This window comes from Panthera onca, chromosome D1 (genome assembly GCF_046562875.1).
Source record: "Panthera onca isolate mPanOnc1 chromosome D1, mPanOnc1 haplotype 2, whole genome shotgun sequence".
NCBI lineage: Eukaryota > Metazoa > Chordata > Mammalia > Carnivora > Felidae > Panthera > Panthera onca.
In genome coordinates, this window is record NC_138348.1 from 78,539,117 (window position 1) to 78,552,409 (window position 13,293).

The following is a 13,293-nucleotide window of genomic DNA, read 5'->3' on the forward strand; positions in this document are numbered from 1 at the left end:
GTTTATATACTTACATTTTTACTTCAGTGTATTGTATCTGCAGAGCATATCAATTAGGAAATTTTCAGATATTTACTAAAATGTAAACATTATTACTATTAAGATATAAAATTGCTAGCAATAATATTTTACCACTGCCAGAGCATTAAATATAGACAATGGTACTGCTGATCATCTTTTTGAGCAATCAGACCACAAATTAATTCAAATAATAAAAATAAGCTTTCAGCATTGTTTACATCTTCCCCCCACTAACACGCTCAAAATCAAACTGTAACAATAGTTGATGTGGCATTTTACAAGCAATTTACCATAACTGAAAAAGGGACATATTTATTGTTGGTAATTATACCCATCATGAAAATGCCTGTGAATGGAAGAGCAAGAGGAAAGAGCAGATGATTTGAAGCAGGTTATGGAAAAGCAAAAAGCTGAGCCATTTCGGAAAAAGTGGAATCAGCTCTGACTTGCACTGCAACAGCCCTGGTAACAGCCAAGACCCACTCCTAACCTCTTGAATGCTTTTATTCGTAATTATTATTATTTTTTAATGCTCTAACATCTTGTGAGGAAAAAGTGTGGGTGCAGTGACAGGGTTTTGAAATCAATCACTTAAACCTGTTTGTACCTCAGTCTTATATTCAAAAGGAGATAATAGTTGTTGTACAGTTGTTGTTTTTTCTTAATGTGATAATTAAATATAATAACTTATATTAAATTACACCTACATTGTTATCTAGAGAATTCACTGAGGAATAATATGCCAAAGTGAGCACATGGGCTTTCAGGAAAATAGGCTGTACCAAAAAGGCGTAGAGACTGTAATAACTTGGCAAGATTTCAAAAATCTTGAAGAGAGAGGAAAAGCTTGAGCAGTACAATGAGCTGGTGTGGCTCTTAAAAAGAACATCATGATAAACAACATATTGCAAGTCGACATGATCTGCTCACTCTATGGACCTCTTTGAGGTGTTCAGGAAGAGAATAACTCTAGAGCAAGAGAAGGAATTGCTCAGATATGTCCATGGTGAGGGAGTGTTGAAGTGATAGGTGCTGCTTGAATTCGATAGGAAAGAAGATGATGCAGTCCATTTAAATGAAAGCATTGACCCAGAGACAGTCAATTTATGGAAGCTGGTGACAATTATAACTCTTTCCTTCCTCTGTCTAATAACAAAATCTGTGCTGTTCACGAAAATACTGTACCTCTGAGCTTACCTATGAGTTATACCATCACAGTCAAAAAGGCTGTCTGGCCTTCCTGTAAGTGTGAATTCAGAAGCAACCATCTGGTCACTGCCAGAAAAGTCTATGCCAACAGAGTATTTTGCAACTGATGGGGTGTTGCAAATTCAGTCATGATGTGTAGTCACACAGGCAGGCAAGTCATTCTCCAGCAACATGGTACATCTGCCACTTGGCTCTGGGAATAAATTCAAGACATTGATGGGCATATGCAGTTCCAGAATGGATAGATTCTACAAATAAGGGAACATTTTATGGGATAGGGTTGTTATTTACATTTTATTGAAAGTTTCATGATAAAACACAGTTGGATAAAATCTGCTAGCAGTAAGCCTGCAAAAATATTCACCGATGACTGCTCAGGAAATTCCATTGGTTCTTGTTCCTTTCCTTGACTCTTATTTTAATCTTAAATCATGTAGTCTGGTAAGAAAATTCCTTTTACAGTGCCAATATTTTCACAGCTGAGTAATAATGATGTTTAATATATTATTTGGGGGTAGTTATTAGTAAGTTATAATTCTTCGATTCTGCCATATTTTTAAAGATGATAAAGGATGTCACTATTATATCTGAAGAGTCAAAATGTCTGTATATCTACAGTCTGCTTTGATCTATGTAAGCACAGTTTTTCTAATAACATGTTTAGTTTTTATTTATTTATTTATTTTTAAAGTGTATTTATTTTGAGAGAGAGAGAGAGAGAGAGAGAGAGAGAGAGCATGAGTGGGAAAGAAGCAGAAAGAGAGGGAGAGAGAATCCCAAGCAAGCTCCACACTGTCAGCACAGCCTGATGTGGGTCTTGAATTCACCAACCATGAGATCATGACATGAGTGGAAATAAAGAGTCAGCCACTTAACCGACTGAGCCACCCAGGCATTCCAGCAGTTAGATTTTTTAAAAGCACCATGATAAATGCCTTTATATATAGTAATACATAATCCTTATAACAGCCCTACAAGGAAATGTAGAGTACTAATTAGGAGCATAGTCTCTGGATTCAAAGTATTTGGCATCAATTTTGGGTGCTCTTTCTGTATTTGCTATTCTCTTTTACCAATTTCTCTTCCCCAAGAATCCACATGGCTTCCTCTGTCCCATCTTCATATTTCTACTCAAACATCACTTTATCAGTGTGGGCTTCCCTGATTATCCTGTACAAAACCACACCCAAGTACCCTCTCCTCTCACCTCTTTTCATCCATAGCCTTTGCTATCATTTAATATACTTCATTTTTATGTTTATTTGACAATTTTCTATCTCATTTGAATAGATTATAAATTCCACAAGGTTAAAACTTTTTTTTGATAATTCTATCTTTGGTAGTTAAAATTATGCCTCACTTACAGCACACAAAAAATAAAAAGTTGTTGAAAAAAGTAAATCAGTAAATAAATTTTTTCTAGCACTAAAAAAAGAAAATTTTATGGAATTGTTCTCTATCATTCTAATTTGATAAATACTTCCATTGCTGTTCCAATTTGAGCTACAGACATACGTGATTTTGCTAAGCATTCAAATTAACCGCCATTCCATGAAGAGATGCCATTCTGATTTTAATCTCTGATCCTTCTGATGTAGAGACCTGCCAGTTTCCTTTTGTTTCCAGTTGATTGGGTGAGGCTTTTATTTTTCTTCTTCTCATAGTTTCATATTTTACTCACAGAAAATTTGCATATACCCATGTACTAAATAATTAATTATTTTAATGAACAAGTATCTCTGCCCTATCTGAAAAACACTGCCTGATTCTTCTTGCTGCTGATGTTTCTCTTTTCAGTGTTGTTCTCTTCAGTGCAGTTGCTGAATGATGAGTTTGCTTTCTTCTTTTTTTAACTTTGAACCATTAGGAACCATGTTACACAGTTCCAGAATCCGTTTTTCTCATGTGTTTACTACTTGGAGTTTACTGTCATGTGCTCCCATCTTCAGAAAGCCACTATTTTTCAGGGTGTATTCAATAGGAACAGCAGGAAAGAAACTTCTACAAGATATATTTAAAAGTTCATTTTCCATTTAGCCATACAAACACATGAAAATGTGAAACAATAGAATCATGTAAAGTGTATTATGGGAACATATTAGAAGGAGAGATTAATCAATTATACCTGGGTATAATTGTGGTGAAAGAAGGTATTACAGGATGAAAATTTACAAACTTCTAGAGATGATGACAATTTGATGTGCCCTTAAAATTTAGATAGTGGTATATGTATATGATAGAGTGACAGTGGAAAGGCATAGCAGATAAAGAAAATAATGTGAGCAAATGTTTATAGATTGTAGATAATTACAAAATAGCCAATGCAATGCCTGGCACATAATAATACTGGTAATTTTATTAATATAATTATTTCCATCAATGTACTAGCAGTACATATAACAGAGCTGGGATTCTAACTTAAAGTGTGAGTTCAGGCTGGACTATAATTTCAGATCCTTGGGTTTAGCCATCATTCCATATTACCTCCTCAGCTTGACTATACATAAGAGTATTAACATTCTTGCTACTGAATCTTGATGTTTTTGTCAATATCCTAACTGAATTTATCCCTGATAACCTCTGCATAGCAATATTTTTTAAATGTTAGGTTAGGACGTCAAAATGACAAAAGAGTTTTTGAGAATGATTGTTACTGTGATTGATACACAAATTTGGTGATACTATAAAAAATAAGGATATTCCCCCCATGTGAACAATCCTTACTTATTTTCTCATTTAGCAATGTGGTGTCATGAGTGATAGAAAGGACATTTCAATCCCTTCTGTTAGGAAGAATAATTTCCTGTTTGTGGTCTATGTTAATTATTGATTCCTATTTAAAGTATGATACTTCCATATAATACTTTTAATATTTCATTAATAGCTCAGAGTTATTAACTCATGTTTCAGATTGTGTTTTCAGAACTGTGCAAATTTGGGGAGATATCTCAAACTAATTCAGTTCAGTCCTGCTCAAGTATAAGGTTAGATGTTCAGTGATCTAATAATCTTTGTGGGAGAAAATTTAGCCATTGATAAAAAAAGTTGTTTGCAAGGGGACAGTTTGGTTGGGTCCAAGCAAAGTTTCAGGTCACTGAAAGACTTTGCTCTCCCTGGACAAATGAAACTGTGATGTATTGATTGCTTTCCATGGGGAGGTATTTATAGGACAAAACCAAGAAAGACAGTTAATAAACGAACTCTTTTCAGGTGATGTGCAATCCTCACTCAAGTGCCTGAATCATCTCTAGGCGCCATGTGGCTCTTTACAGCTCTTTGGTCATTGAGGCATGCAGTCAGTGTTCACTAACATTGGGTTTGGGCAGCCCAGCAAAACTACTTCCATTTCTGTTTATGTGGATTTTTAACTTTGGATTCCACTGACTTTTTCCTTTTTAAGGCCTCTTCTTACCTTCCTTTGCTGGACCAAAACTCCAAAATCAAAAACAGCAATTTTATTAACATATCCAACATAGTTCTATTAATATAAGGTAAAGGAGGAACAGTAGCTTATTACTATTTTTTTATAGAAGATATACAAGTCTGTACTTGTCCTCCTTCTGATTATTTTTGTGGTCTTCAAACTATAAAATAGTTCTCTTGACTTTTATTATCCATATAAATACTGACATAGTTAAAAAATATATATTTTTTTCTGTATGTTATTCAAAGTTATTGGTTTTCTCCTTTCCAGCTGAAAAGAATGATGAGGCCAACTAAAGGTGAGGATTGGGAGAGAAATGAATATTGTTCAAGGGAAAGTAATAGAACAGTATCTTCTGCGAGTGTAGCCAGGATTCAGGAATGCAAGAACTCTTCGCTCCAGGGGTCCCAAGCATACCAGGTCTGGCCACTCACCACTGACAAAATCCAAAGACAGAGAAATGAATGGTAGCAAAAACAAGGAAGGACTTTATTTCAGTGAGGCCAACACTGGGAAGACAGCAGAATAATGTCTCATAGACTGTTTGACACTCCAAAGTGCCAAAAATGCTTCTGGGTTTTTATAAGGAAAATGTGGAACAAAGATGGGTAGTTACATGTAGGTGGGCAGAAAAGGTCAAATCGGTCATTGTCTTGGAGTTATTGTGGGTGGTGTTGCTGGCCCAGGGCAGTCCTTATGCTTGAAAGGGGTAGTTTCTGTTCCCATCAGGCGATGCTTTGCCCACAGGGCCTTCCACCTGGGCCTCGAGACAAGCTAGAAAGAAAAACCCAACTGGAAAGCTTGAGGTCAAAATGGAGGCAGGTGAGGTCCTCTTTCACAAGCTCAGGATGGTAAAGAAAGAAGGAAGGAAGGAAGAAAAAATGCATTTTTTCCCCTTCGATTCAGGTATTATTCATCTACCTGCTTTCTGTTTTTAAAATCAAAAGGTCTTTTTTCCGTTGCTTTTCCACCAACTTTATTTTTGTCCTCGAGTGAAATATACCCCAATCATTTCACTAATTTCTGTTTAATATGTGTAACTGTGTGCAAACCAGTATACTTTGGTTTGAAAATGATTGTAGGTAGGAGACACCAATGTGTAAAAAAATGTTGACTAAAAGGAGTTTTGCAATGCACTTGCCAAGATACAACTAAAATTTAGTTTAGACAAAATGGAGTAACAAATTCTGAGAAGCCCTAGTAGGAAAAAAAAAAAGTAAAATTCTGCAGCAATCAGTGGCATATAAATTTAAGAGTTATTATAAAACTATTCCCCATGGCTTGAAATTCATTATAATTCTATATTGAAAAAGGCAAGCAGAATTCTAGAGAAATACAGTATAAATCAGAGAGATGGTCTTATTGTATATAAAGTAGTTAGGCTTCACCAGGAGTACCATAAAATATAGTGCACATGATACTTGAAGAAAGATGTAATTGTCTATAAAGGTGTAACACAAAGCAGACTGACTGGGTCCTAAAGATGCCTGTGTGAGGAACGTGGGAGTTTTTAGAATAATCAAGGGAGGAATTTGTGCTGATACACAGAACATATTTCAATTTTAGTCAGCAATTAATTGAATTGAGTCTAAGAGTCTAGCTATGTTTCATTGGTCTTGATATGGAAGGTAGTTTCTAAAGAGTTGAGATTTTTTTCCTCCTTTTTTTTTAATGTCAGTGACAAAAAAAAAAAAAATTGATTTGGAACTTTCCACCAAGACTTTTTAGAGAACCCATCTTTGATTGTATCGCTCCTTTCAGTCGTTTCCTAGGATTGTTGTTGTGTGTGCCTCCTACTCTATGAATCTTATTATTTTGCATCCTTCTGTAATCTGCCCACTTTAATCAAAACCTAATCCAAAAAGGCCTCATGAGCATAAAAAACTGTTTGTGGTATGTTGCAAGGATGTTAATACTGAACAATTTTAGTTGGTAATAAAATAAGTTGATAATGAAATGGAACACATTGCAATAAATCTGGGATAGAGTTAAGGCATGGTCATTTATCTTAATTTTGTTAAACTACCTCACCTGATGCAAATACAACAAAGTAATTTACATGTCATTTTCCTTCTGTGTTGCTGGATTCTTTGTGATAACTGCAATTAACTCTGGTCAATAATATTGTGGTGTTACAAATATTTTTAAAAAATGGATAAGACTTTAAAATCATATGAAAGTTTTGGAGACTTTTACTGCTGCTTTTATCCTCTGATGTTAGTTAGTTACACTTCATTTTGTAGACCTACAGTTCTCATCCAAAGCTGAAGTAGAGGCTGAAAACGAAATTTTTGGTAACAAATTGGCTACAGCAGTCTGAGAGTGGCAGTGATCACGCATAATCTTTCTTCATGAAGTTCTTGGTCCTGTAGAGGGAAGCCACTTCATCATGTAGGTGTTTCAGAAGCAAGGTTCTGTAAATATCAAAACTTTCAGAGTCAGTCAGGGTGACACAGGCAAAGTCTGTGTTAAAGCTCTTGTTGAAATCCACTTTATTCTTAATCATTGTAGGGCAATATAGCATAGTTCTTTGATGGGCTTCAGCTGGGATTAAAGGGCCCATTTGATGCCTGGGTAGCTCAGTCAGTTAAGGGTCCAACTTAGGTCATGATCTCATGGTTCATGGGTTCAAGCTTGGTGTCGGGCTCTGTGTTGACAGTTCAGAGCCTGAAGCCTGGTTCAGATTCTGTGTCTCCCTCTCTGTCTGCCCCTCCCCTGCTTGTGTTCTGTTTCTCTCCCTCTCAAAAATAAATAAACATTAAAAAAAATTTAGAAAGGGGGCCCATCTTGAAAAACAAGGGAGAGGGCATCGCTGCAATTCCTCTTAACATTTGACCATCCTTACACCACCTGGAAGATGATTTTACACCAATCTTGATCTTGAGTAGAAAACAGAATGACCTCCTGCACAGGCAGGATAATGGCCCCCAAAGATGGCTACATCTCCATCCTCAAAACCTGTCAATATGTTAGGTGGCAAAGAGAAATTAAGGTTGTATATGGGAATATAAATGCCAATCAGCTGACCTTAAAAAAGAGCAAGTAGCCTGGATTTTGCAGGTGGGTCCAATGTAATCACAAGCATCCTTAAAAGGCAAAGAGGGATTTGCAAGGGAGAGTTGATAAGAGCAAAATAAGGACTCAGCTTGATGTTGCTATCTTAGAAGATGGAGGAGAGGGCCATGAAGTCAGGGAAAACAGAGGAACTCCAGAAGCTGAAAAAGGAAAGAAAATGAATTTAGAGCCCCAGAAGGAATGTAGTCCTACTGATACCTTGTACTGATACCTTGAGGTTAGCCCATTAAGATCCATGTTGGATGTCTGACCTACAAAACTGTAATACACATTTACATGTATGTTGTTTTAAGGCACTAATTTTATGACAAACTGCTACAGTAGTGATAGAAATCTAATATACCCTCCCCATTTCATCTGTTTTAATCAGTCATTTAAGCTGGAATTTGATATGCATCTATTTGTGCTAGGGTTCATTCATTTACAGTTTGGCTGGAAAGCTTTTTGGAAATTTTGTTCTTTTCATTATTAACCTAATCCATCAAAAATTTCTAATAAACATAACCAATGGTGTGTTTTCAGGTTAATACTTATTATTATTACTATTTTGGGGGGGTGTCAGACTTAAAACTCTATTAGTAGTAGCTGATTGTCATCTTTGCTAAAATCCAGCGTTCTTCCTATCCTACCCCATATAATGTACTCTTTAAAATCCTCTAATAAACTAGCTTATTTAATTGATTGAAGCTCTAGATGCTTTTGTTTTTCTCCATCAGAATTATCTACTCTCTTATTAATTAATATGTTGATATTTCTAATATGGTAAGTAGTTTCCACAATCAGTCTTCTATTTTGTGGAACAACTTATTCTCCAAATATCCCAGAGATACTAATGCATGCAACACCACTGTGCAGAGAGAAAGATGCATAAATGTATTGATCAATAAATACAATAAAACCTTGGAGTGTGAGTAACTTGTTCCACGAGTGTTCCATAAAACAAACATTTCTAATAAATTTTAACTTGATAAACGAGTGATGCCTTGCAATATGAGTAGCATGTGATGACAAATGTCACATGATCACAACTGAACCAACGGTTCTCTCTCTCTCTCTCTTTTGCTGCAGGATTGTGGGTGATCATCTCCCATGCTCAGACACTCAGTCTCAGGTCATGGCATTTGTCAGAAATCACTGATTTTTCAGAATGTTGGAAGATGCCCATAACTGGTGCCAGTGTATTTTTTGTCATTTCAAACCACCTATGGACAGTCCTTTGCTTTCCATACAATAGTAAGCTTAAGGAATGCTTGGCTTTTGGTTAGGCTGCCTGCTGATATAGACCCTTTCCTCTGCTACCTTATTGCCAGTTACATTATGTACAGTATGTGACAAGAGTTTATTAATACTGTACTGTAGTCAACATCCATTTGTGATAGTGAAAGTCATCCTACACAATAACCCTCCTCCCTCTTGTCTCCCTCACACCAGCCATGAAGGTTTTCAAAGGTATTATATTACAGTATTGTAATCATTTTATATGAATATTTTTGGGTTGTAGAATAAATCATCTGAGTTTCCACTATCTCTTATGGGGAAATTTGCTTTGATATACAAGTGCTTTGGATTATAGGCATGTTATGGAATGAATTATGCTGGTAAATCAAAGTATTACCGTACTTGGTTACACTGTGTAAAATACCCCCAAATCTTGGTAACTTACCAATGACAATATCTATTTCTCACTCAGGGTAAATTTCCCTAATAGAACCATTACCCATAGTAGTGACATAGGCAATAGTGAGCACTGACAGCACTCCTCATGATAATTCCTAAATCTGCTGCCCTGAAATGACACACCACCTTTGTAAATACTTCATCAGCTAAAGAAAGTCACATTACCAAGCCTGTGTGCAATTAAGGAATAACAATCTTCCTTTCCGGTATGGCAGCAAATATTTAGAAACAGTGACTCAATTTTTCACAGTGAACTAGATTTCTCTGGAAGTGTGCCTAAAATTAGAATGTCTATGAGGACATATTAGAAATACAGTGTGTTTGGGTAGCCTCATGGCAAAAGAAAAAAGTGGGCAGAGAAACATCATGATTCAAAGGTACTTGCTATGTGGTATTGATGTATTTGTGCATGGGGAGTAGGATGGAGCCTATTGAGGCAAAGATAGAAAGAATAAGAGAATTTTTTAGCAGTTTCCATGTATAGGAATACTTGTGACAGAGGGAGAGATATACAAAGGGGGAATTTATGAAGCTGTCCAGGGGATTGGTTGTGAACCCACAGTGATGCCCCTTTAAAGAAACCAGCTGCAAAGAGCCAAATTATTTCTTAAGTTCTCTGCAGTTAAACTGTTATTTATTTCAAGGTCTAACTTGCAGATACTGGGCCCAAAGTGGGGCCTACTGTCTTGGACTTCCATGAATTTTGGAGGCTGGTTCTTTTCAGTTCCTTAACTGCCATTAAATTGTGAATGGCTAAAGAGTAAGAAAAAAAAAATAACCAAGTACAATTAGTGGGCAGTATGAAATAAAAATGACAAAATAAGTCTTATTATCACAGTAACCATACATCAGAAAATAAGTTTTCTAGGGACATCTGGGTGGCTTAGTTGGTTAAGCATCCAACTCTTGATTTTTGACTTAGGTCATGATCTCATGGTTGTCAGATTGAGCCCTGTGTCAACATGAAACCTGCTTAAGATTCTCTCCCTCTGCCTCTACTGCTCCCCTGTTCCTACTAGTTCATATTGGCTCTCTCTCTCTCTGAAAATAGAGAAAAAAAGAAAAAAAAATTAAATAAAATATACCCTAATTATGAGTATTTAAATGGCCAACAACTTATATAAGATATAAAATATGGAAAAAGCATTAGAAAACCTGAAAATAAAAGCAGGAAAAAAGAATTACCAAGAATATATGAACCAAAGTGTAAGCCAAAAGAAAGAGTTGAAATTAGAAAATTTCATATTATGCAAAGGCATTTGGAAAGAGCTAGTTTCCTGGTTTTGGTAAAGAAATAAATAAAGCAGCAGGAGGAGAATAAATCTCTACTTACAGCTAAAAGGATTAACATGTTAACAAGTAGCATAAAACAATATGTTGTATATACCCCTTTCTCAAAGTCTGGGTCCACAAGAATATGCTGTGACCATGATTTTTTAAAATCATGTATATATTGAAGATTTATCTCATTGTTATTTCATATTACACTTGGTGAAAACTAGTAAGATTTATTATTTTTCTGGAGGGAGCCAAGATGGCAGAACAGCATGGAAGTTTTTTGTGTGTCTCACGTCCATGAAATATAGCCAGACCAACACTAAACCATCCTGCACACCTAGAAAACTGATCTGAGGATTAACACAACAATCTGCACAACCTGAACCACATAATTCAGCAGGTACGTGACGCGGAGAGGTGAACTTGGGGAGAGAGAAGCTGCGGAGGGTAGGGAGGTGCTTTTGCATGCAGAGAGAGGATGGAGACGGTGGGGAGAATACAGGAAAAGCACCCCTCCCCAAAAGCAGCTGGAGAGAAAGTGGAAAATTGGAAACAGTCACAGGGACTGAACTAAAAAGGGAGAAAGGAGAAAGAAAGGAGAGGGTTTTAAATTCCATTAAGGCTATAAATAGGGGGAGCACAGAGAGTCTGCAGGTCGATACCTGGTGGTGCTCTGGTGGGAAGGGTGAGTCCCCAGGAGCAGAATGGGGTCAGGGAGGTTCTCGGGTCACACAGGGAGAAGCCGTCCCACTGCTAGAAGGACATTTGGTAGAGGCTGTGAGGCAACCTGGGCCCAGCAGACTCCAGAAAATGGCCATATTCGCTGGTGCTGGAACAAGGTCTTTAAGGGTGAAGCCTGGTGCCAGAAATGTGTTGTGATTTTCCATAATCCCTGAAATGCTGCTGCTACACAATCTCCCGAACTTTTTCTGAGGCAGACTGGCACCTGGCAACCATTTCTGGGCTTCAGCAGCAGCACAGTCCCACAAACTTTCCTGGGTGCGACTGATATTTGACCATTGCTGGTGAGACCCTCTGCCAAGGGGTGGAATGGGTCAAAACCACAGTCCCTCAGAAGTAAGGGGCCAGTGTAAACAGCCACATCTGAGACAAAACTGGGGAGAGAGGTACTACCTGGGGCTTGGTCATGGACAGTGAAAAAGTGGGGAGTGGATGAAAACTAAAGACAAAGGACGGGTGTGTGATTGCTGATCAGGGACAACAGAGTTCCAATACTAGAGACTGGGTAGCTGGGTGACGCCATTTTCACCACTCCCACGCATGCGCATACGCACCTACAAGCACTGCAACAATATACCCCAGTAGGCTAGCAGCACCATCTAGTGGAGAACGGAGCTGTTACACTAAGCTCTGCCCAACTGGGCCAACCTTGCTCTTCAAGAAAAGAAGTCTCACCACCTACTTAGTTTATGGACTATAAAGTGCTTCATAGTCTGACTTCTAAGGGAAAATGAAGTAATTTCATTTGTATTTCAGTCTATTAGCAAGTCCATCTATTTAATTTTCTTTCTTTCCTCTTTTTTTCTTTTTCTCTTTTTCATTTCTTTTCTCTTTCTTGAACACAGAAAGATAAAACATTCGATTTTTTTTCAATTTTTATTAAAAATAATTTTCTTTAATTTTTTTACTACGTTTTTTTACTTTTGTCTAATTTTTTCAAATTCCATTTTACTTCCATCATTTTATTTTAGGCTACTTCAGTGTATTCATTTTTTCAAATTTTCAAACGATTTCCTTTTTTTCTTTGTTTTTTTCTTTTTTTCTCTTTTTCGTGTCTTTTTTTTCTTGAATACATAAAGAGGAAAAAATCATATTTATTTTTAATTTTTATTAAAAATATATATTTTTTAATTTTTTCTACTATGTTTTTTACATTTGTGTAATTTTTTTTCAAATTCTAGTTTATTTCCATCATTTCATTTTAGTCTACTTCAGTGTATTCATTTTTTCAAATTTTTCAAATGATTTTTGTTTTATTCTTTCCCCTTTTTTCTCTAATCTATCAAGCCACTTTCAACACCCAGACCAAAACACACCTAGGATCTAGCATCATTTATTTGATTTTTTGTGTGTGTGTGTGTGTTTTTAATTTTAATATTTTTAAAATTTTAATTATTTTTATTTTAATTTTTTCTTCCTCATTATCTTTCTCCCTTCAAAATGACAAAATGAAGGAATTCACACCAAAAGAAAGAGCAGGAAGAAACAACAGCCAGGGACTTAACCAACATAGATACAAGCAAGATGTCTGAACCAGAATTTAGAATCACGATAATAAGAATACTAGCTGGAGTCGAAAATAGATTAGAATTCCTTTCTGTGTAGATAAAAGAAGTAAAAACTAGCCAGGATGAAATAAAAAATGCTATAACTGAGCTACAATCACGAATGGATGCCACAGTGGCAAGAATGGATGAGGCAGAACAGAGAATCAGTGACATAGAGGTCAAACTTATGGAGAATAATGAAGCAGAAAAAAAGAGGGAGATTAAAGCAAAAGAGCACGATTTAAGAATTAGAGAAATCAGTGACTCATTAAAAAGGAATGTCAGAATCATAGGGGTCCCAGAGGAGGAAGAGAGAGAAAT